Here is a 25,514-nt window from a genome sequence, read left to right on the forward strand (position 1 = left end):
GGATGCCCGGGCGCGGGGCCGGCGGCGGGAGGGCGGAGACCCCCCCCCCGCACGCTCGCACCCCCGGCCGAAGAAACAACAACAACAACAAAAAAGTCTCTCCTCCTGCCTTTCTTCTAGTGCACGGCCGCGGAGGAGGGAGCAGGGGGAAGAGATTTCAGAAAAAGCAAAAAGCAAAAAAAAAAAAAAAAAAAAAAAAAAAAAACCAGAAGAAGAAGAAGGAGCCAACGCGTGGTCTTCCTCGGCGTCTTCCGGCTCGCAGCACCCCAACGCGGCGGCAGCGGAGCCGGGGCGCAGGGCTCAGCCGTCCCTGCCGGTCCGCGGGCGCACAAGTTCGCCGGCGGGCGGAGCGCGGGGCAGCAGCCGAGGGAGCCCGGCGGCAGCGATCACCGCGCGGCAGTCACAGCCGAGGCCGCCGCTCCCGCCGCTCCCGCCGCTCCCGCCGCTCCCGCCGCCGCCGCCGCCGCAGAGCAGACGCTGCTGAACACTCGGAAAACCTCCCACCATCCCCCCCGCCGGTCTTTATATCCAGTTCTCCCACCCCGCCCCCTCCGCTTTCTTTTGCTGCTTCTTCCTCGTCCTCCCCTGGCCGCCGGGGTGAGCGAGCAGCGGAACGGGTAGGGGGAGCCGCCGCCGCCGCCGCCGCCGCCGCCGCCGCCCGAGCTCCGGTCCCCGGTCCCCGGTCCCCGCCGAGGGTCTCGTCTCGCGCCCGCAACCTGCGCGCCGGCCGGGGCGAGGGCCACGCGAACTCCTTCCCGGGTGCACGGCGGGGGGGGGGGGCGCGGAGCCCGGAGCCCGGAGCCCGGAGCCCGGAGCCCGGAGCCCGGGGGCTGGCCGCTTAGCTCGCCGGCCGGGCCGGGCAGCTGCGGGCATGTGGGAGCTTCATCGCGCGGCCCCGAGCTCGCGCCGCCGCCGCCGCCGCCGCTCCGCTCCCTTCTCTTCCCCGCCGCCGAGGGCGAGCAGGGCTCCGGCGCTCTCCGCACACGCACACGCACACGCACACTCACACGCGCGCACACACGAGCGAGCTGCTGCCACCCGACCGTGCCAGCCGCGCGCGCGCACACCCGGAGAAAGAGGACGGAGGCAAAAAAAAAAAAAAAAAAGATAATAATAAAAAGAGAGAAGAAAGAAAGGGGAGGGGGCGAGTCACAGGCGGCGGCGGCTGTCGGAGCGCAGGCAACGCGCAGTCCGGGGAGAGCCGGCGGCGGCGGCGGCGGCGGCGCCCACCCGGACCAGCGGCCGCAGCCGCATCCCCGCTCCCGGGAACTGGGGCGAGCGGAGCCGGGCGAGCGGGCGGGCGAGCGGGCGGGCGGGGCGCGGGGGCCGAGCAGCCTGCGCGCGGAGGACGCCGCCGGGGCCCGAGCCGAGGCCGGAATGAGCGTGGGGCCGGCGAGCGCCGCGAGCGCCGGGGGCGGGGAGGGGGCCCGGCGGGGGGCCCGGGCGGCGGGGAAAACCCGGAGCCGGAGCGCGCTCGGGCTCGGGCTTGGGCTCGGGCTCGGGCTCGGGCTCGGGCTCGGCTCGGGCTCCGGCTCGGCCGCTCGCTAACGCGGGGAGGTGGGGACGGGGGCTGCTCCCGAGGCTTCCCGGCAGGGTCTGCCAGACAAAGGGGCCCTGCTCCTGCCTTAGAGGCACGCGCCTTCCCCAGCCTCGCTGTGCCTCTCCCCCTCTCTTCCGCCTCCTCCCTTCCCCTCTCCCTCCCTCCCTCCCTCCCTCCCTCCTCCTCTTCTTTCACTCCACCCCAGGTAAGTGAATTTCAGATTGAAAGTCCTGCCGGTGTCTCTTTCTAGGTGCAGATTTTTTTTTTTTTCCATATTTTCATGATGCAGGTACAGGGTCCCAGTGCGTTTCCTGCCTTGGGTCCACTTTCTGTCCCTCCAAACTTACCTAAATGTGCAAGTACATCGCAGGCTTAAGTATTCTCTGATATTCGGACGTAGGGATTTAATGGTTTTATTTCATGATCAGTAAAGATCACCGTGACTGATACTGAGCGGTGCCGATCCCTCAGCCAAGCCTCCCGCCGGAGGGGACCGTCAGCTCCAGTTAAGCGAGTGACCTTGGTCGATTACTGAGCCCCTTTGTGCTTTCTTTGTAAATGAGAGAGAGAGAGAGAGAGAGAGGTTAGCAGGTAACCAAAAGGTCTTTTCCTTTTTAAAATGTCATGATCTGGAAAGACTGAGGTGTTATTTTCTGTATCAGTAAATTCAAGTTACAATTATGAGGGAAACTAAGATTTATTATATGCATTCAGCAAGCACATTCTATCCGAATTGTATCTGGATGTCTATATTCAGGATGATCTAAAGCCCCTCCAGAGCTGTTTGGGAGGTAGAATGAACCCTGCTCCATCATTAGAATTAACAGACCAGGGTAGCTTAGTTGGTTAAGTGTCTGCCTTGGCTGGGTCATGTTCCTAGGGTCCTGGGGTGAGCCCTGAATCCCACTGTCTGGGAGTCTGCTTCTCCCTCTCCCCCTGTTTGTTCTCTCTCTCTCTCTCTCTCTCTCTCTCTCTCCCAAATAAAATCTTAAAAAAAAAGAAGAAGAAGAAGAATTAACAGACCATACCCAATACAAGTGACTATCAAAATCTCATTAGTTCTTCAAGGCTCAATTCTAGTGCCAAATGCTCCAGAAAGCCTTTTGTCATCAACCCCAATCAAAATAGTCACCCCTTCTATTATATTCCCACAGCACTTTGATGGTATATCTATGATAACGCCTTCTTCATTCTGCTTTTTTTTTTTTTTTTTTTTTTTTTTTTATTTTATGATAGTCACACACAGAGATAGAGAGGCAGAGGCATAGGCAGAGGGAGAAGCAGGCTCCATGCACCGGGAGCCCGACGTGGGATTCGATCCCGGGTCTCCAGGATCGCGCCCTGGGCCAAAGGCAGGCGCCAAACCGCTGCGCCACCCAGGGATCCCTTCATTCTGCTTTTTTATTGTTCTTTTAAAATAATGAGTTGCTTATCTATGTGTCTCCTCAAATTATAGGACTTCCTTAAAGGCAAATTCCAAATTTAATCATCTGTACAACGTAAGATTACCATGTATCCACAGAACTTTGCACGATTCCTTTTTTAAAAAATGGGAGGGAGGGATGTCTGGGTGGCTCAAGTGGTTTAGTGCCTGCCTTAGGTCCAGGACATGATCCTGGAGACCTGGGATCGAGTCCTGCATCAGGCTCCCTGCATGGAGCCTGCTTCTCCCTCGGCCTGTGCCTCTGCCTCTCTCTCTCTCTCTCTCCTCTCTCTCTCTCTCAGTCTGTCTTTCATGAATAAAAAAAATAAAATCTTAAAAAAAATAAAATAATAAAAAAAATTTTAAATGGGAGATTTCATGATATTGCTAAATTCTGACCAACCAGATGTTCACACAGTTAAATTAGGCTACTTAAATTTGCCTAATATAAGGTATCCACAAAGTCCCCTGAGTATGTAAAGAAAATATAAACTGACGTCTGAAGTCAGTTGTTCCTTAAATAATTTTGAAAATAGTAGACTTGTGATTCGACTGTGACAAAAGGCTCTTATTTATAAAGGAGGCAAGATGGAAGTTCATCTCCCAAATGGATATATGTGGAAAAGCAATAAAATAATAAAATGTGGAATGAAAGATACTGTATAGATACTAAATGTTATTAGCATTAGCGATAGCAGCAGAAACAAACATAAATAAATACATAGTACCTATAGACCAGCTTTCAGAATCAGTCTTATCACATCTTGACAGGTCTGGAAGGACACGGGAGAGAATTCAAATTAATCTCAAAATGGAAATTAATATGTCAAAATATAAAATATACTAACTGAAAACTATGCATATTAAGTAATTAAATGAGACATAGTAACCAAAAAGTAAGCATATTAAGTTAAATAGTTGAAAGTACTCACCAAAGAACTGACCACAAATAAAGTTACAAACAGAAAATGAGAAGAAAGAACTGAGTAAAAAATAACTGATAGCTATTTAAGAAAAGCAGGGAAAGGAAGAGATAGGTTAATTATTTATACAATTTAATCTAATATCAATGTAGCAGCTTTATAGCAGCAACCTGTATTTTGGGTTCAAACTTCAGGCTTTCGTTTTTTTTTTTACTCTGATAGGCATAGACTTCTGTATTTAAGATATAAAGAATTCTATTCCATTGCCAGGAAATCCATGACTCCTGCCAATATTTTTCTAAGACGAACCTTCTAGAAAAATAAAATCAAGCAATTCTGTACCTTTTTTGCTATACGACTATATTTGACTGTTAAAACTTCTCAGGGACAAGATAACATCACAGATGAGGTTTGAGCAAAGATGCTATTATACAGGGTAGTGCTGTGTGCTAGAGTGGTTTTTGAAAATGATGGCGTGATTGGCTTTAGCCCTATAAAACTTGAAAAAAATCTGTATTTGACATGTGGAAATGAACCCCCCCCCAAAAAAAAAATGTAAAAAGCTGAATATCCAATCAAATAGGATAATCAATATGAAAATATTTTAATGACTAGTAAAATTCTCTGACCAAATGACTCTTTCAAATTAATCAGTACACTGAGATCCCTAACAGCATGACAGCTAGGAAATGAACATGGATAAAACATTCATAGAATAGGTAAACACAAATAAATAACCAATAAATGTTGGGAAGGATGCCCTACCTATACAAAAAAAAAAAAAAATCCCATGCATAAAAATATACGCAATTACAAGATCTATCCTGTTTCATGTTTTGCCCAGGAAATTAGCTGAAAAGTAACAATGCCCTACTACTAAACTGTAGCAAAAGTACCTTGAAACAGGCTTACTTTTATGCTAATAACATACATTGACACACTTTTCTGGGAAGAAAGTTGAAGATATGTGTCAACTGGTTTATAAAATTGTATGTCATTAATCCAGTGTTTCTATTCACAGGTATCGCTTCTACAGAAATAAACAGAGGTCTGGACAAGGATTTTCTACAATGGTATGTGTCTCAGTCATAATTGTTATATAAAGGGAGTGAGTATGTAAGGTATTTATAAATTCAGAGTGATCCTGTTTCTTCATGCTCAGTATAAGCCCCCTTATCTGATTGGATGGGTATTTACTTAGTTAGGGGGGGAAATGTTGGTTAAAGCAAAAAAAAATACTTTTAAAAATGACCCATACATTCTATTTTAGTTAGGATTCATTTTTGCTGCAAGCAACAGAAACACAAAATAACAGCAACCTAAACAAGATAGAAGCTGATTACTTTTTCAAGTGGAAAGTCTAGCAGTTGATAATCAGGGCTGTTATGGCCCCCCAAAGCATCCTGGGTGTAATAGACACCTTCTTTAACTTCTTGCTTGGAAACCTATGACCTTTGTTCCCAATTTCAGTTTTAGCAATCATGCTACATTGCAGAAGCAAAGAAGAAAAAGAGGAAGGCAAAAACATACACCCAAGGACATTTTCCTAAACTTGCACATACCCTTCTCCTTTCACTTTATCCTCAGAAATGGTGAGATGGTAACACTTAAGCTGCAAGGCCAATGGGAAACACTGACTATTCCACGCAGTTCTGCATCCAGCTGAAAATCAGATTCTGTCTTTATTTAGCTTTTCCTCGGCCTATAACTTAACATTGTACACCGCCTGAAATGAGCTTTGCGTGCATTAGGTCTTCAGTAACTAACCGAGGGTCCGATGCCAACACTAGACAATGCCACCGTCACATGAAATGACCTTTCCATTCAACCCAGAGGTAAACTTTCACAAAATTTCAAATTACTGAGCTTTTGCCATCAAGAAAAATGCTAACACCCGATCAAATATCAGTAGACAGTTAATATCTTAAATGCTACTGGACCTAGATACACTGGCAAATCAAGGTAATCAGGGTTAAACTACATCTGTAAAGCAGGTAGCAAATCATAGAGAGTATTCAGATTCCTAATATGCCATGGTGTGATCAGAATCCTAAGGGGTCTTGGATTCACTAGAATAATAACTCAAATTTAGATGATACAGACTATCAACCTAGTTGATTGCCCTATGGGATAGCTTAATTCTAAGAAGTACCTGGTAATGCTCTCCATTCCCTGGAATATATATCAAAGGAATTCTAAGAAGTTCCTGGTAATGCTCTCCATTCCCTGGAATATATATCAAAGGACCATTTTAAAAGATTATAAAATCTTACCCAGATTACATTGTCCTGCTAATTTGGTATCATCTATTCTTTCCTGCCTCGAGCAATTTGCCCTTATTCTTTTTCAATCCAAAAGACAATCTGTTTATTTTCTACATTTCTAATTGACCTGGAAGCTTATCTAAAGATATAGATAAGGTAAATCTAGATCTAGATATTTTTAAAAATAGCTTCTTCTAATTAAGTGGTTAACTTTTTCCACGTCCTGACTTTTTTCCTTCCCAATGGAAAAGTCTCCTTAAAATTCTGTGTCATACTTTCTCTAATGCTTGCATACATGCATGCCAGTTCTGGAGGACTCTGAAGGAACAAGCTTCTCCTTCTTTTGATTTTTTTTTTCTGTAACTTTCCCCACTACCTTGCCTTACAGATGACAATTAAATTACCCCTCATAACTACAAATTAGGTTCAACACCAAATGCTTTCAGGCACTTACTATAAATGTTAGTGATAGAACACTGGCTCTTAAGGAAGTATTCAGCACTCATACAAACATAGTTGCCTTAAAAGCATTACATCAATGTCTAGATTCTAATTTTTAGATTCTAGATATTTGAGAATATTAAAAAATCCAATACTGTTTTCTTATAAAGACGAATATGCATGTACTTCAAAAATGAAAATATCGCGGTCAACCAGAGACAGTCAGTAATGACTGTCATGTTTTGAAAAAGAAAGGAAATAGACCTTTTGTTCCTTTGTAAAACTTTACTACTCTGCTGGGCTCTGCTCATCAACCCTCTCCTTCAAGACCATAGGAGACATCAAGAATAGATACCTAATTCACAATTACTCCTCTTTATCTCAGAATGGTTCCTACAGAAGTGTGAGGTGGCTTTCTCCATACTATTTGGTCCAATCCCCTGGCCATGGTAGATTGGTCCAGGCAAAGGCAGTCGACCCAAGCTTGGCTAATCAGAATCATTCTCTAGAATTTTTCAGACTATACTACGCAAATAGTCACTATATCCCTGATGGTGGAGGAAGCTCAACAGCTATCCATGGGCATATTTTCTACTATATGGTGCTACATATACCGGACTTAGTGCAATAATTTCCTGAAGAATGCAGTCAGATTTTTAAAATATTTAGCCTTCATCAGAAGTTCTTTTTTCTTTTGCATCCGTTTATGCACTCCCAAATAAGATGTACACAAGGGGAACATTCTGTACGTACATGTTGTAGTGCTAACATGCAATCTGTGTTATGGTGATACCTAGGAAATTAGGTTCCCCTTAAGATTGCCTACTGGATTTTCCGGAAAGCTGAGCTCACAGAAGGCATATTGCATTATTCTTCTGGGAATGTTGGTCACATTATTTTTGCAGTACTCCCTGTTATATGATTTTCTCATTTCTGGTATCTGCTTCAATCATACACCTCACCTCTTTTCCTATAAAGGCAAAATGAAAAGTGGTAGGGAAAATAACGGTTATTGCCTACCTGGAAATATAATGCTTGGGCCCATAGTAGATATTCGATAAATGTTTGGTGAATGAAATAGTTCCAGGAGAGTGTTATGTAATATGTACTGTGACATACATAAGGTATATCTATTAAACTGTCAGATTAACATATCTATCATTCTATTAAGATTATGTATTAGTAGAAGTTACACATGTAAATAAGAGCCATCAAATTCAGATTAGTCACCTTGACTAGGGTAAGCAGCCATTGCTCAAAACAAATTGAACTTTTTTGAGATCATTCTATACTACAGCTTGCTTTGGAATAGCCTTGTGATATTAGCAAATCTCTTGCTTTTAAAATACATTTGACTTTTTTGTTGTTGCTGGGCTAATGATTTAGATCAAATGAAAAAAAAAAATCACTGTCATGAAAAACCTGTAACAGAGCTTGGAAATCATCTAATTAATTATCAAGCCAGGGGATAATATTTTTTTGTTCAGAATAAATAAAGTATGACTAATTTTTTCTGTGGATTAATTTTAGACTGTAACTTCTTTAAAGTAACCATCATCACCTTCTATGGCCCGGGTTTCATCCTCCCAAGAAACCAGCAACATGCGTATTACGCCCACTTTTATTAATAATGGTACTAAGATTCATATGGTATAATAACTTTCTCAAGGCTACACATTCAGTAGGTTATACCATTTAGACAAGTTCATCTTACTCTCTGTCTACATCAGAAGAGATCCTAAAAGCAAGTTTTCATGAAGAGAACCTTCTTCCTTCAATGCAGTTCATTGGATAGGGAGGGGAGGAATTAAGTTGCTTGATTAGCAAGCTAAGCAAGTCTTCCTAGGGAAATTGGAATCGGGGTTGAGCGAGTCATTGTTTCTTTCTCTGAATAGGCCATGTGGGTGACCAAGCTGTGGTGTTGCCCTCTTTTCTCTGCCATATTAATTCAAGAACCAGAGATGATGCACTCTTGAGGAGAGGCATGGACTATCCTATTATCAGTTAAACTTGTTTTTAGCCACCCAGCAGAAGTGACAAGACTACACTGCAGAAAAGAACATAAAATACATGCACAGAAAGGAGTGTATATAAACTGCAGAGAGAGATTTTGGATGGCTTTCTGGACCCTGGTTCTATTTCTCCTCTGATATCCACCTGCATTTCTGTACTTAATTGGTAAACAGCCCTTGTGGTGTTATAGTACATTGTTCTTTTCGATGAAGTCCACTCAACTTTGTGCTAGTTCTCAGTGGGTTTTGTCTGGTCATTTCTCACTTTGCACTTCTAGAAATAGTATACCTCTTCCTTGGGTGTCTTTCCCTCTTTCCTTTTTTTTTTTTTTTACGAAAAAAAATTTATTTATTTTATTTTAATTTATTTATTCATTCATTCACGAGAAACACACAGAGAGAGGCAGAGACACAGGCAGAGGGAGAAGCAGGCTCCATGCAGGGGGCCCGATGCGGGATTCCATCCCAGGTCTCCAGGATCAGGCCCTGGGCTAACGGCAGTGCTAACCCACTGAGCCGGGCTGCCCTCCTCTTCACTTTCTATACTGGTAATGATCTGTCCATTTCGGTACCCAGCCCACATAGGAAAAAAACATGATCCAGGCCAAATCGAATGCTGTAACTGGCTCTCCCCCAGTGATTTGTTACAAATGGCTCCATGACTTAAGCCTGGTTATTCAGAGTACTTTCCTGTGTGTGTGTTTTTTTTTTTTTAATATAAATTCTGGAATAGAGAAATTTTCCTCCTTCTCTGATGTGTTTTTAAGTTGAAATGGTATAAATCTGAAGCTTGCTTTTATTTATATTTTTGTTTGCTTACTTTTTTATTTATAGTATTCCAAGCTCTCTCACTCTCTCTCAGGGATTTAAAAATTAGAAAAACTAGGATAATAATTTTCAGAATGCCTGGGTGGCTCAGCGGTTGAGCATCTGCCTTTAGCTCAGGGTGCGATCCCAGGGTCTAGGATCGAGTTCCGCGTCGGGCAGCTTGCATGGAGCCTGCTTCTCCCTCTGCCTATGTCTCTGCCTATCTCTCTCTCTCTCTCTCTCTCTCTCTGTGTGTGTGTGTCTCATGAATAAATATATAAAATCTTTTTTAAAAAGGAGAAAAAAAGAATAATAATTTTCTTCCAATTTATTTCACAAACGGTGAAGAGATTGAATGCATACAGGCCAGAAGCTTCCTGTATAGTCTTACCTTAAGTTATTTAACATTAGATTTAAATGAGATCTGTTAGTTTTACTTATATGAAATGTTATGAAATAAAATTCCAAATCTATACTGTACATCTTACAGTAAGACATGCATACCGTGTCTCTGATTCTCTAATGATTAAGATAATTCTGGATCAGGTCTGTGGAGAGGCGGGATAATACATAAGCATTCAACACAAGGCTTTCGAGGCAGACCTGGGTACTGGGCAGACCATGGGTAACAAAGAAGAGGGGTGACTTCTTAGCATTTTATTTATGGGCCTGCATGATCTATATCATGTTCACTCAGATTCCATTCACAAGAACTCAGTCATATGGCTGCACCCAACTGTAAAGGAGGTTGGCAAATATGCTCTAGCTTTTGGTCCAGGAAGAAATTAATGTAAGTTTATAAGCAACTATGCTGTTCGCGCCATATACTCATTATTTTTAAGATTTTATTTATTTATTCATGAGAGAGAGAGAGAGAGAGAGGCAGAGACAAAAGATGGGGGGAGAAGCAAGCTCCTCACAGGGAGCCTGATGTGGCACTCAATCCCGGGACCCAGGATCACACCTTGAGCCAAAGGCAGATGCTCAACCGCCGAGCCACCCAGGCATCCTCATGCCATATACTGTTTCCATGATTCTGAAAAAAAGTTGTGAAAGGACATGCAGAATTATGTAGCCCGATCACTGCTACATAATTGCAGTAATATTTAGGCCATATGACGTGATACAAAGGGCTCAGAACATGGATTCAGAAGACTGTATTTTCAATCTTGTCCTTACCACGGACTCACTCTGTGTTGGACAAGTCATTTGATATTTTTCAGCTTCATTTTCCCTATCAACAAATTGTCATGTTAATATATCTATCTTTCCTACACTAGTTTATTGTGGCTAACAAGTTAAGTGTAATATGAACTTAGATTCCTGTTCAAATGGAAACTCCTTGCTAGGACACACACACACACACAACTACACTACTTACACAACCAGAATTCCATGTGTTATACTCTAATTCCTGTTTTCCCATGCTATTTGAATCTTTCCTCTATAAATGGAATAACTTCTTTCAGGGATGCTATGAAACACCTTGCATTTTCCTACTCCCTAGGACCAAAATATTCATTTCCACAGCTAGAGGAATGTAGACTATTCATAGATGAGTCTCTCAACTATTTACCTCTCTGCTGAAGGTAGATGTTTTAATCAAGATTATGTTCCCTCAGGACTCTTGGGTGGCTCAGGGGTTGAAAGAAAAAAAAAGGATTATGTTCCCTCCCCAGAGGTCAACCTATATTCAGTACCTTCAGGGGGTTACTTACAATAGGCCCATTTCCTGATGATTCCTAAAGCCCATCCAAAATTCAGTGAGCCCCCACTGGGTAGCCTGAGGGCTCTACTGCTGTTCTACTTTTCCCTCTGTCCAATGCTAAGTTTCTCATTCCCCCCACCTCCCCGTGCCCACCGATATTGTTCCTGAGAGCACTCCTGAATAAATCTCGTTTGCAATCCTTAGAATCTGCTTCTTAGAACACTTGACCTAATATAGGCTCTTTCTTCCTGCCCTTCACCTTGCTGTAGTTTATTCTCAACACTCAGCCAGGGAGATGCTGCTAGAACTAAGTCATTATATTGGTTTCCTAGAGTTACAAAGTACCACACAATGCGTGGCTTAAAACAACAGAAATCTGTCGCTTTACGGTCCTGTTAGAAGTTAGTTGGAACTTAGGATGTCAGTAGAGCTATGTTCCCTCTGAGTCTCTGAATCGAATCCTTCCTTGCCTCTTCCTAGTTTTGGATGGTGGCTGTCAATCCTTGTCACTCCTCAGTTTGCAGCTTCATTGCTCCAAATTCAGCCTGTGTCATCACATGACATTCTCCCTGTGTCTCTGTCTTCCTATGGTATTTTCCTTTTCTTGTAAAGATAACGATGCTACGGAAATTAGGGCCCACCCTAGTGACCTCATCTTAATATGATCATATCTTCAAAGACCCTATTTTCAAATAAGATCATATTCACTGGTACCTGGGGTTACAACATCAACATAACTGTTGAGGGTACACAGTTCAACTCCTAACAGTGACCCTGCCTCAAATCCTCCACTTGCTCACTCTATCATTCAAAGTCAGCCTGAAGTGGCTACTAAAGCACTATGCAATCTGGTCCCTGAAACCTGCATAGCCTGATCTTCCACTTCTCTCCCCAGAGATCACTTTGCTGCAGCCATAATAGCCTCCTTGTTGCTTCCTCACTTACCAGACACACCTCCATCTCAGGGCTTTGCGTCTGCTTTTCACCTAGAATGTTCTTCACCTAGACATCTCTGCATGGCTCTTTACCTAACCTACTTCTAATTTGTGCATAAATGTTCCTTCTCATTGATGCTTTCTCTAATGCTCGATTTAAGATTACATACAGCCTTATCCCACACTATCACTTCCCTTTTTATCCTCCACAGAACTTCTCACCTTCTAATATACCATGTGATTTACTTATTCATTGTGTTTATTACAGTAAACTGTATGCAGTTTGACTGTATGACTGTATGAAGTATGACTTCAGTGTTCTCAAGCCACTTTTGCCCTAATGGGCCCCTTCCTCCATAAAAAAAAAATATATTTAAAATTATATTTTATGGCTGCTTTGCTATAAAGAAAAAATATAATCCAGGATGGATGCATTATTATAATAGTCACTTTTTTCTGGTTTTAAAATAAATTAAAATTAAAACATTTTTGTGGGCCCCTTGAAGGATTGTGGGCCTTCAGTACTATTGTAATGGATAACATGGCCCTGGGTTTATAACTGTTTCCCCATCAGAATGTAGACTCTCGGATAATGAGGACTTTTGTCTGTTTTAGTCATTGATAGTTCCCCAGCAAATGAAACAGGGCCTGGCTATAGCAATGCTCAATAAATATTTGCTGAATATACAAGTAGCTAAAAATATCGTTTTGATTTTCCATTAGAATTAGTTTTCCATTCCCTTAGTGAAATAGGTTTGTGTGGCTTAACCTAGAATATACTGATATTTCCACTTCAATACTTAAAACTCCAAGAGTAATTCTTTAAGAGGCCAACCAATCTGTGAACTGACCATAGGACGCCAACCTTCCACAACTCCTGGGAAACATGGAAAGCATAGGGTAAGTGAGCTGCAGAAATCACTCCTCTGTATCCCTTCTTGGTGCACTGTAAAGTTCTATGCTCTGTCAGGAAGTTATTACAAATATTATGAGAAACATTTTTTTGAACTTAAAAAAACCTTTCTTAAACAATTATAAGAAAAAATTTTGCTAGTACCTTGAAATAAACCATAATATTGAAATATCTTCTAAATAACAAAATAAGTCAGGAAGACGCTTAAAATAATCGTATAAAACTAAACTAGTGTGGTTGCCGTATTACAGAGATTTGTTTTAATGAAAAAAAAAAAAAGCCCTCTATAAAAACTGGTGGGTCTCAGGTGGTAGAGCAAGGATAAGAGAATGACTAAATTTGATTTGTATTTATTAGAAAAAGAGAGATCAGATCTTCAATTTGATTTGGGAAAACAGAAGTTAAACTTGCAGGGGTATAAATATTGCTTATTTTGTACTGAAGAATCTTGGTACTTATGAATTTCTTTGTGACCACTAAAACCGTTTTGAAAGGAAATGTTATTTCATGGGAGGCAAAAATCATTTCAGTGCTGCGTGCATTTATTAATATGCAGAATATTTAAATTTACAGCTACTGAAGAATTTTCATGGTTATTTCCTTACCATTTCTGGAACTACCATGAAATTTCCCATTTGCTCTACTTTCAGCAGTCTCACGTGTTTGCCTTAGAAGTTGACTAATACTCAATATTTAGTTATATATGTCTGTCCTCCTTTAGAGTGTTAGGGAAGCATATGCAATTTATTTTACTAATACACCCAGCATGGTGTTTTTCATACTAAATAGGTATTCAATGAATGAACTGTTGAGTGTGAAAAAATTTAAAAACTGTAGACATAGAGTGATGTTCTCTTTTTTTAAAGATTTTATTTATTTATTCATGAGAGACAGAGAGAGAAAGACACAGAGAGAGAGAGAGAGGCAGAGACACAGGCAGAGGGAAAAAGCAGGCTCCATGCAGGGAGCCCGATGTGGGACTCGATCCCAGGTCTCCAGGATCACACCCTGGGCTGAAGGCGGCACTAAACCCCTGAGCCACCCGGGCTGCCCTAAGCCACCCGGGCTGCCCGGTGATGTTCTTAAGGTTGTTTTCATTATATCAATATTTAGAAAATTCTTATCTTTTTTTTTTTTTTTACTACTTGACATCTATGTATTTCACTTACCTGTTCAAAATATGGAGTCTCAACTGTTTCAAAGCATAGCAGAAGATAGACCCATTATTTGTGCATCTAATACTTGCCTAGAAACTTGCTGGGGACATGATCTCAATAATAACAACAACTTAGAGATATAGGAATTATTTCCTTCATATTATAAATTTAAAAAGGCCATGGCTGACTAATTGGCTCAAGGTCAAACAGCCAATAAGTTAAAAGTGAAATTCAGTCCTAAGCCTAATTCCAAAACTTACATTTTTTTCTTCACATGAACAAAAGATCAACTCTACAAAGTAATATGATATTTAGGAATGGAGCAAGCTTTTAAGGCACGATATTGAAAGATAACAATGAATTTTTATCAAGTAGCTTAGATTTTAATTCAGTAGCCACTACATTAAATAAGAATTTTGAATCATAATGATCTGTCAGGGAGACCTGTATGAAAATAATGAATACATTGCTAGGGAAAATGTAGACATTTACAGCGACAGATATTGGTCCATGGAATTTTATATCATTTTTACACCTGTGTTTTGTCATGTATGTCCAGGTCAATTGTGAAAATGATTCTACTACTTTTATATTCTTTGTGCTTCTTTACCTTTTGTGATTATTTATTTCTGCCTTATAAGTCTTATAAGTCTCATCTTCACTTGCATTGCTGCTTTTTTTCTCTTATTTCTATGAATTCATTACTGATCCAAAGTTTCTTTATAGCTTCCTTTTTTGTCCTCCTGAAAGAACTTATTACAATACTATCTGTGTGATTCAAAGACATCCCAATGTAGACCCATGCAATGTTTCTTCTCAGATTTCAGAGCTAGGGAAATATCTCTTTCCTGATAATTTGGTTTTCTACCTTATTAGCTATTGAGTGTGATGTATCCTATTATATTTCCTTTTTGCTTTGAATGCCTGAAAGATAAGCATTTGGTTTTGTGCACAATAGCAGTAGTTTCCCCAGACTTCGTTGTCTGGGATGATTATTGTTCCCATCATTACTTGTCTGTTGTCATTGTTTAAACGATGTTACGGTTTTGTCATGTGTGACCTTAATTTGTAAGAAACCTCCCTTTCTTTTTGAAGGAAAGTGAAAAAAAGAAAAAGATGGGAAAGAGACTGAAAGAGATAGAAAGAAACAAGAAAAAATCAAGCATTTCATCAGTTTTGCATCAGATCTGGTTCTGCCTTGTTTTCTTGTTTCAGTTAATAATTCCTGTCTTGCTTTGTATGCAACTTGGAGTAGCTGGGACAACTGATTGACTCCTTTGTGCTTGACAACATGTGTTCATATCTTATTTCCTCTAGGAATGGAGCACTTCTTTATTTTGACAAAGTTTTTCTACAGCCTGTCTTTTCCCCAGATTGGACACCTCCTTTTGAATGCCAGATCTATGTAGGAGGTCTTGTTACCCTTGGCCAGATAGCCCTGATTCTGAATGTTAACCTCTCTGTCCATCTGTCTGTTGCTATGTATCTGTATGCACACACACCTGTATGTACACACGTATAATATACACACATATGCATGTTAATGGTATTAAGGAAGTCTAGCAGAAGGTACTGGTGTGTGTTATATTAATGCTAACCCCTTGTCTGGGCTGTTGCCGTTATCTCTTCCCATATTTTAGTTGGGTGCCTTTTTCTCTACTATTTTCCTTTCAAGATGCCTTTTACAACATAGAATCTATGTCTACTTTGAGATTCATGCCCATCACTGCCAGCTTTAACACACAGCAGGTATTTCTTTTGTTGTTGGATAATCTGGTTTCATTTTAAATTCTTTTATCTCTCAAAAAAGTTAGAAAGAAACATTGCTTTACAGCCCTTTAGTTCAGTTTGGAATTTGATGCTATGTTGTTGATAGATTAGGTCAGCCTGCATGCATGTACATATATAAATGTTTGTATGTATATATTTATTTTCTGTCTTAGCCAGTCAAAAGGACATTTCCTCTCTACAAATTAGCTGTGCCACTAACACATTGTCCTTCTCCAGTTCAATTCATCAGAACCTTAGGGGTCTCTACTATAAACAAGCACTATCCTAGCTACATAGTAACAGATATGAATAAGACATGAAGTCTTCTTTATGGAGTTATAGTCTATGCTGGAGACAAAAATAACTGTAATATAAGCAGACAGAGATATGGATCTTGACAGTGATTCAAATTTTGTGACTGAAATGTTTCCTAGTGGCACACTTCTGGGGTAGACCAGGAACTTGTATGAGTTTCAGAGCACAGACTGTCACTGTGACCTTTTTTCCCTTTCTTGGTGGTGGTGGTGGTGATAGTGGATTATTATAGGAATAATCTTGAATTAAAACACATGTATGCTGTTATGCGAACCTGAATAAGTTACTTAGCTTCTCTATAGCTTACTTACTTCTTAGTAGTATGTAGTCATATGTACTTATTAAATGAATGAATGTATTTATGAATGTATTTATTCAATGACACCCAGCTAGGGGATACATTGGTGTATAAGACAGACAAGTTTCTGTTTTATGAAGGTTAAATTTTAAAAAATAGCCGTAATGGCCAAACTATAGTAATGTAGAGTTACATATATAATATATAGTATTGTATAGCAATATTTTATGTATTATTTCATATTTGAATGATTATTTAATTCAATATATTCTATATATTTATTTATATTTATAGGTAATAAAAAGTGAACTTTTTCTTGCATTGCCCAGAAACCAAGGTGGCAAAGATCTTATAATCACAAAGTGTTACATGTATCATATGTATTTAATGTTTTATCTCAAGGTACAGAATACAGTGTAGTAAATGTATTTGGCAACTTTCACTCGATGCACAGATGTCACAGTTATTATAAAATGCTGCTTGATTTGACATTTCACTAATTCTTGAATCTGGCAGTTGAGATGAATACCAGAGTTCCTAATATGCTATGTCCTAGGTTTTAAATCACCTTCTGGCTTCTCTGTTATTCTCTGAACTTAATAAAGACATTATGTCCATGTGTTTTCCAGATCTCATAAAGCGTGAGGAGATGTAACCTCAGGTGCTGGAGGAAGGAGTCAGTATATACCTCAGAGTGGCCCTTTCATCCTGATCACACAGCATGGGACGTTAACACAGATCTGTGCTCTTCTTCAGCAGCTGGACCCAGGGTAACTTCTAAGAAATGCTGACCTCTGGACCAACTTTATGCAGAGATGAAAGAAATGTGTATGTGTTTTAAAAGCAGTGATTAAAGATTTGTCAGACTTTCTACTATTCTTTCATCATTTATCCAAACCTATGAGTGTGACAAAGTGTGCAATTAGAAGGCTTTTGTTAAAAAGTAATCACATGAAATATGCGTAATGATGTGTTAAGAAGTTTCCAAAAAATGGTGTATTAAGAAGTTTCAAAGTGGTAACTTTTAGATCGTTTTGCTCAGTGAAAAAAAGGATGTTTCTGAACGTAGGTATATTGGGCCTCAGTTTGCTTCTCTGTAACACGGGGGCAATAATAGAAGGTCCTTGTGAAAATTTAAAAAGTTAATATATATGAGGGGCTTAGAAAAATAGTTGACAATAGAAAGCGCACTCTCTCTATCTGCTATTATTCCTAAATTGTTTATAATCAGAGTACCTAAGAAATTATAAAATGCTCATGATAGATCTCAGGTTTATATGATTACAGATGATTTTTATATTCCTTTCTTACCTATCTGTATTTTCTAATTTTTCTGTGAACTATCTGAATTTTACTAATAAAATAGCAATATTATTAAAAAGTAGTTTTGAAAGTTAGTGGAAAAAATAATCCCTTAGGACATATTAGATGTATCATCATGGAGAGGGGTAAATGGATAGCAAAGCACAATTTGAATATTCTATAAACTAAAAGGGCAAAATAAAAGAAAGGAAAATGCCTGATTTAGTAGTTCTGTGCTTTTGGAGGTGAGGGGCAGGAACTGAACCTAGCCAAATGGAAAGTGGAAGAAGAAATCCAAGTAAACCTGTTTTGCTGCTTCTTTTTCCACTAGTGAGTTAGTCTACATCAGAATCCCAGTTCTTGAAAGAATGATGCCCTTACTCTTTCATTACTTATCTATTGCTGTAAACAAATTACCCCAAAACAGAGAGACTAAAAACAACACATATTTGTTATCTCACAGTTCCTGTGGGTCAGGAATCCGGGCTCAGGCTCTCCAGGTCATCTGTCTCACACTCTGTCATTGGGATACAATAATAGTATTAACCACAGCTTAAGGTCATCCCAAGGCTTGAGTGGGGTAGACCTTCCTCCAACCTTACTCAAATGACTATTGGCAGGACTCAGGTCCTTGCTGAATGTTGACTGGAGGATATCGCTTCTTTACCATTAGTGCCTTTCCATAGGACCCTTACAGGATGGTCATTCCCCGCCTCCACTTGATAAAAGGATCGTAGGCAAGCACAAAAAGCAAAGGAGAGAAGGAAAGAGGGAGAGAGAGAGAAAATGGAGTCTTAGTCGTTTGGTAAACTAATCTCAGAAGTGATCTCGTTTCATTTTTTCCATATTGTTTGTTAGGAGAAAGTCACTGTGTCTTTCTTAGTGGGGATCACACAAGGATATGAGGGGATTACACAACGATATGAATACTAACAAGTGAGATCAATGGGGACATTTTAGAGACTGCCCACCACAGACGGCCTGAAGGATGCTTGTTAAGCTACATTTATTGATCCTAAGCACATACATTTTTCTTATTCTGTTGGTTTCTGTGATAGTTACATTTAACAAGATATGAAGTTAAATTAATCAAATTATAGAGTTGGATGGAAGGATCTTAGAGAGCATTCATTCCGTGACCATGCTCCCTATTTTGAAGATACACAATCTCATACAAGAGAAAGGTAAATAACTTCACCTAAGTCATTACTGCTGGTTACTAATTACCTACAATGAACCAATGATGTTTCTTGATTTATGGTTTATTAAGAAATTGAGAAAGATACTATACAAGTAACATTAATTTTATATGGAAACTGTTAAGCCACTGAAATTTTAGCATTTATCTCTTAGGCAGTTTGTGTTACTAGAACTAATACATAAATTACCATTAGAAGTGAGTAAGAGCTATAATAGCAACAACAACAAAACATATATCTTGGCTTAGTAAGAAGTCAATGGATGGCAAGAAAATTTGTATAAAAAAAAAAAAAAAAGAAAATTTGTATCAGAGGCTAGAAAGATTGAGACCCAAGATATACAGTGGCAAAATATCTGAGAATACCAGCTGCAAAATCCTGGTGGGCAAACGATGTGCATGTCAAATCTTCATCAGTTAGAGCCCCTGAATAAATGAATGAGTGGGCAAAACCTCTGCCTTACCTATTATATTTTAAGTGAATGAAAAATGAAATTCCATTTTGTTAAGCCATTAAAAAATTTAGGTTCAGCTAGTGCCACCTGAATTAACATAGTCTTTTGTGTAAACATCAATCTGTTATTTTGGTCTTAATTTTGTTATTCACCTTGACTTTCTTTCTGCTAACTACCTGAATTTTGCAATGTTTCTATCCAAAATGCTTTTAAATACACTTGAGATTTGAAATAAAGGGTACTATTAAGCACTTGCTTTTGGCCAGGTACCATGCTAAAATATTTAAATTATCTGACTGATGCTTTAGAGTGTGACCCATGGCAGATATACAGTTCTTATTCCCACTTTACAGATGGGAAAATTAAGGTTGAGAGAGCTTAAATAATTTGTAAAGTTATAGCTGGTACTTGAAAATAATCAGTAATTTATACTGTAACCCGGGATAAAGATGAGATTGATGATACTCAAACTAGTGAATATGAGTAATATAGTTTAGAAAAAGTTTGTTATATGGGAGAGAAATAAAATGAAAAAATAAGGAGAAGATAAGAGAAAAGAGCCTGCTTCAGTACTTGAGAAATAGCTAACTTTAAAGCATTTGTAGAGTAAAAGAAGCTGTCAAGTGAAAGTTGATCAGCAAGTCTGAAAGGTAGGAGGAAAAATAGAAGAGTATGCTTTCATGAAAAAATGAAAGTGAATGTTTCAAAGAGGGAGTAATCAAGGGTGTTAAGTGTTGCAGAGAAAATAAAGAAAAGGACCAAATGACAAGATTCCTTTAGAATCATCAGTGAAAACATGACCTCAGCAAAAGAAGTATAAGCAATGGAGGTGAATCACATTTGTGGTGTAATGACCTCTAAGTGGAGGTGAAGAAATGAAGACTGTAAGTAGAGATAACATTTTGAAGAAGCTTGACTGTGGAGGGAAGAGAAGTATAAGGTAGTAGTTGGGGTGGACTGTGGTGTTGAATTTTGTTTTTTTGGGGGGGGCACAGGGAGAGTATGTTGGGGAATAATAGTAGGGAAGGAGAGGCTGGTAATGTAGAATAGAGAACAGGTAATTGAGCAAATATCTGGGTCTTTTGGGAAAAACCCAAAAGAATGGAATCCAATATGTGGGACAAATATTTATATTTTAATTTGAGGAAAGTGAAAAAGAACTGAAAGTGATGCAAGTAAGTAAGTAGAATTATTTTAGGTAGGGAAGTTAAGAAAATTCTTTGCTGGTGTGTTCCATTTTCTCTCCAAAGAAGAATGTAGTCAGCGGGCTGAGATTGAAGATAGTCGAAGGTTTGAAGAGAGTAGTCATGATTATAAATATCTTCAAAAACTGTAAAGAGGGGGGAGCTCAGATGGCTCAGCGGTTTAGTGCCGCCTTCAGCAGAGTGTGATCCTAGAGACCCAGGATCGAGTCCCATGTCGGGCTCTCTGCGTGGAGCCTGCTTCTCCTTCTGCCTGTGTCTCTGCCTCTCTCTCTGTTTCTCTCTCTCGAATAAATAAATAAGATCTAAAAACAACAACAACAAAAAAAAAAAACAAAAACAAAAAACTGGAAAGAGAGCTGCTAATAAAATGCAGACATAATAATACAGGTCTGTAGCTTGGAGGACCCAAATGAGGTTGAAAGCCAAACACATAGAGGTCAAAAGCACTAGAGTTTTGCATACTCTTTAATCTACTGTGTTTGGATTAGAAATTTATCCTAAATAAATAATTATAGATGTACCCAAGATATAACAATGAGGCTATCCATGACAGAATTGAGGATAGTGAAAAACTGAAACTAACTTAAGTGCCTATTGGTAAAATTATGGTACATTTGTAAGTAGAATATCATGAAGCCATTAAAAATTGTTTTAGAATACTTAATGGCCTAGAAATATGTTTATAATATGTCTAATGAAAAAGGCTGTAGAAAATAACATGCAGTATGATTCCTTTTTTATAAAAATGAAAGTACTTACTAATGTATATAAAAATGACACATTCTTAAAAGCGGTGACTTCTACATGATGGGATTACATGTGACTTATATTTCCATTTGTTCTTTACTATATTTATACTTCTCATAAGCATTCATAGTATTTATCATTAAAAATATCTTATTTTTTGTAGGATTTATTGAAGGTTTACTGATGATCTAAAATATGATTCATGACATAGTACAGATACTCTAAACCATTGTTCTGGGGAATATTATTATTCCTGTGCTATTAATAGGTGCCTATATATATAGGGAAAATGCTCTCATGGGTTTGGAAAATCTTGTTTTAATAAAATTTCACAGGTATGACATAATGGTAAGTGTATAAAACTTCTAATATACAAATTTTCATTGGGAAAATTTTCTTTGCCAATGTCAATTTTAATTGACACCAAACCCTTTTTTTTTGCATGAAATGTATACCATCATTCCTTAAAACTAGTATTTCTTATACTACTTCAATAAAAATTATGTTAGCATAAGGGTCCTTCAGACAAAAGATGGAGGATCCCTGGGTGGCTCAGTGGTTTAGCGCCTACCTTTGGCTCAGGGCATGATCCTGGGGTCCCGGGATCAAGTCCCACATCAGGCTCCCTGTGTAGAGCCTGCTTCTCCCTCTGCCTGTGTCTCTGCCTCTCTCTCTCTCTCTCTCTCTCTCTCTCTGTCTCTCATGAATAATAATAATTTAAAAAGACCAAAGATGACCTCTGGTGTAAGTGCCTTATTGTCATGACACTGATAAGCAAGAGCAGGTATATGAAATTTTATGGGCTGATAAAGATTGTCAGTTTTTAGAAATCTATCTTCAAGAGTGTACTACTACTCAGTGTATAGAGTTTGGTTTTTCTCATTTCAGAGATATCATTTTTTTAGGTGACAGAACTTTTTACTGCTTGAGAGATGCAACTGTTGTTACTTTTAACCAATTTAAATCAATGAAACTATGTGACTGAACAGTGCTCATAAAAATAGTTTCTAAGAGATAAGCCAACCAGTGCTATAGAAAAGAAAAAAAGATATATAAAATGTGCTGACATAAAGCTTTATAATCTGAGCTTTTTCTTTAATGGCTTCTGTCTTCATAGCATTAATAAGAACAAAATGAAGTCTTAATTATAAGTTTTATCTTTCAAATTTATTTCAAGATGCTTTATCTTGAACCCGTGGAGGTATATTTAGTCTCCTACTTATTCAAGTATATTTACCCTCCTACTTATTCCAGTATTCAACTCATAGCCTACTTCTTATATTTTAAGCGAGCACATGCCAAAAATCTATATAATCACTAAGTAATGAGGGAATCAGTGAGGTGTTACTACTAGCTTGCACAAGAATCCAAAGAGCAGCAATCTATATAGATCTATGGTGAATGTTCAAATAAATTTGCTTAATACGCATCAATATCTACAGTACAGTAATCCACTAAACACAATTTGTGCTTCTGTGGTCAAGTGTCATTCACATTACAATTGACTCTTGAACAATGTAGGAGTTAAGGATGCTGACCTTTCATGCAGCCAAAAATCCATAAATAACTTTTGACTACCCCAAAACTTAACTACTAATAGCCCACTATTGACCAGAAGCCTTACTGGTAAAATATACAGTAAACAAACACATATTTTATATGTTAGACATATTATATGTCTCCACGTTTACAATGAAGTAAGCTAGAAAAAAAAGAAAATCTTATTAAAAATCACAAGGAAGAGAAAATAAATTTATAGTATTGCACCGTATTTATTTTTTAAAAATCTTTGTATAATTGGACCCATGAAGTTCAAACCCAGTTTGCTCAGGAGTCAACTGTATTTTGATTTTCTACAATTTACAAAATTATAAAATAGGTCAAAGACAATGAAAAGTTGCACACCCCATAGAATCAGATAACCTAGAAGCACATGCTCTACACAATACATAGTTTCCTATTAATGCCATCTAGTAATCTTTTTGGTACTTTTCAAAGTCTTTCATAATTTTCCCTGATGGTCTTTCCTTACCTTAAAATTGTGATTATCACAAAGATTTTCTTGATTACAAAATAAGGCTAGTCTCATTAGTTTTGACATTATTATTTACATATGTACAGTAAAAAGTATTATTTTACCATATAGGCCTTCTTACACTTTTTGCAAATCAAAAGCCATATAATATTTAACAATTACAAACACTGCAAAGTTAACTTGGTTTTGGAAGTTTTCATAAGTAAGCTAAGATTTGACTTTTGAAAGCTTTTATTTTACTATCCCAAGGTGAGGAAATGAAGCCCAAAATATTCCCTCTACTATATTTTACCTGAAGTAGCTCTAAATCTGGGTGATTTTTTTCTCTCTTCTCAGAGTGCTCCAGATTTTCTAATTTTCTTGACCTACTGGGAAGTGGCCTTCCTTACTACCAGTAAGACTGGCCCCTGAAAACCAGGTATGATGCAGTGTCCCAAAAAGGGTTTTGTATGGATTGTCCTCATAATAAAGCTAGCCTTTGTTTCTCAAAGACAGCTTGTCTGTCTAATTAAATAAGCATTGTTCTCAAATATGCCACTCAAGATAAGACCACAGTTATGTAATCATTTTGTTCTTTAAATCTGGTAAAAGGAAAGACTTTCTGATCAAACCTATGTAAATAACTCTATCTCCATAAAAAGTAAAGAGAAGTAATAAGAGTTTCTGAATTTGGTGATCAATGAGAATTAGGTATCATTTGAAATATTTCATTTCAATTTACAAAAGTAAGTTTTACTCAGTTGTTCTGGGTTTCAGATAGCTTAACAAATAGAAAAATAACTTTCTCATATATTCATGAAATACAACAATATTCTCCACCTAAAATTACATAAAAATTCCCCTAATCAACTCATATAGCCCCAGAAATCCTGACTTTGTCCACTGGTACAGGCTGACAGTGGTCTAAACAATGACAGGTCAAAAGTGTAGATCCAACATTCTCTTCTTTGATGTGTCAATAGTTTTAAGTACCTAGTTTAGTCCTTTTCCACAAGGTTTTGAGACTGTCCTTTTCTTTTGAAAGAGACTGATCTTTCTTTTGTTTCTAAAGAAGTCACTGACAGGTTTAAAAAATGACATATTTTATTATTTTTATTTAAATTCAATCTGCCAATATATATTACAACACCCAGTGTTCATCCCATCAAGTGACCTCCTTAATGCCTGTCACCCATCTACCCCCAGCCCCACCCACCTCCCCTTCTGCAACCTTTTGTTTGTTTCCCAGAGTTAGGAGTCTCTCATGGTTTGTCTTCCTCTTTCATTTTTTCCCACTCAGTTTCCCCCCTCTTCCCTTATGGTCCACATATTTCTTATATTTCACATATGAGTGAAACTCTATGAGAATTGTCTTCCTCTGATTGACTTACTTCACTCAGGATAATATCCTCCAGTTCTATCCACATTGAAGCAAATGGTGGGTATTCATCTTTTCTGATGACTGAGTAATATTCCATTGTGTGTGTATATATACACACACACATATTCTTTATCCATCCATTTGTGGAAGGACATCATGGCTCCTTCCACTGTTCGGGCTATTGTGGACATTGCTGCTATGAATATTAGGGTGCAGGTGTCACATTATTTCACTACATCTGTATCTTCGGGGTAACTACTCAGTAGAGCAATTGCTGGGTCATAGGGTAGCTCTATTTTTAACTTCTTAAGGCGACTCCATGCTGTTTTCCAGCGTGGTTGTACCAGCTTGCATTCCCAACAACAGTACAAGAGGGTTTTCCTTTCTTCACATCCTCTCCAACACTTGTTGTTTCCTGTCTTGTTAATTTTAGCCATTCTCACTTGTGTGAGCTGGTATTTCATCACTTCCCTGATGATGAGTGATATGGAGCAATTTTTCATGTGTTTGTTGGCCATATGTAGGTCTTCTTTGGAGAAATGTCTTTTCATGTCTTCTGCACATTTCTTGATTGGATTGTTTGTTCTTTGGGTGTTGAGTTTGAGAAGTTCTTTATAGATCTTGGATACTAGCCCTTTATCTGATGGGTCATTTGCAAATATCTTCTCCCATTCTGTAGCTTGTCTTTTAGTTTTGTTGCCTGTTT

General features: G+C 38.9%; 1 long non-coding RNA gene across 2 annotated transcripts; it reads left to right on the plus strand.

Annotated features, from left to right (window-relative positions):
* The first annotated feature begins 574 nt into the window (after positions 1-574).
* On the plus strand, positions 575-17,377 carry LOC129520201 (uncharacterized). 2 transcript variants are annotated; one of them, XR_008666511.1, is made up of 3 exons: positions 575-617; positions 4,908-4,959; positions 17,136-17,377. It is a non-coding gene; the product is annotated as an uncharacterized LOC129520201 (long non-coding RNA). The 2 variants fall into 2 exon arrangements; XR_008666512.1 differs by lacking the exon at positions 575-617 and having other exon boundaries at positions 3,668-4,959.
* Positions 17,378-25,514: the final 8,137 nt, after the last annotated feature.

Source organism: Nyctereutes procyonoides, unplaced genomic scaffold (assembly GCF_905146905.1).
Source record: "Nyctereutes procyonoides isolate TBG_1078 unplaced genomic scaffold, NYPRO_anot_genome, whole genome shotgun sequence".
Lineage (NCBI taxonomy): Eukaryota > Metazoa > Chordata > Mammalia > Carnivora > Canidae > Nyctereutes > Nyctereutes procyonoides.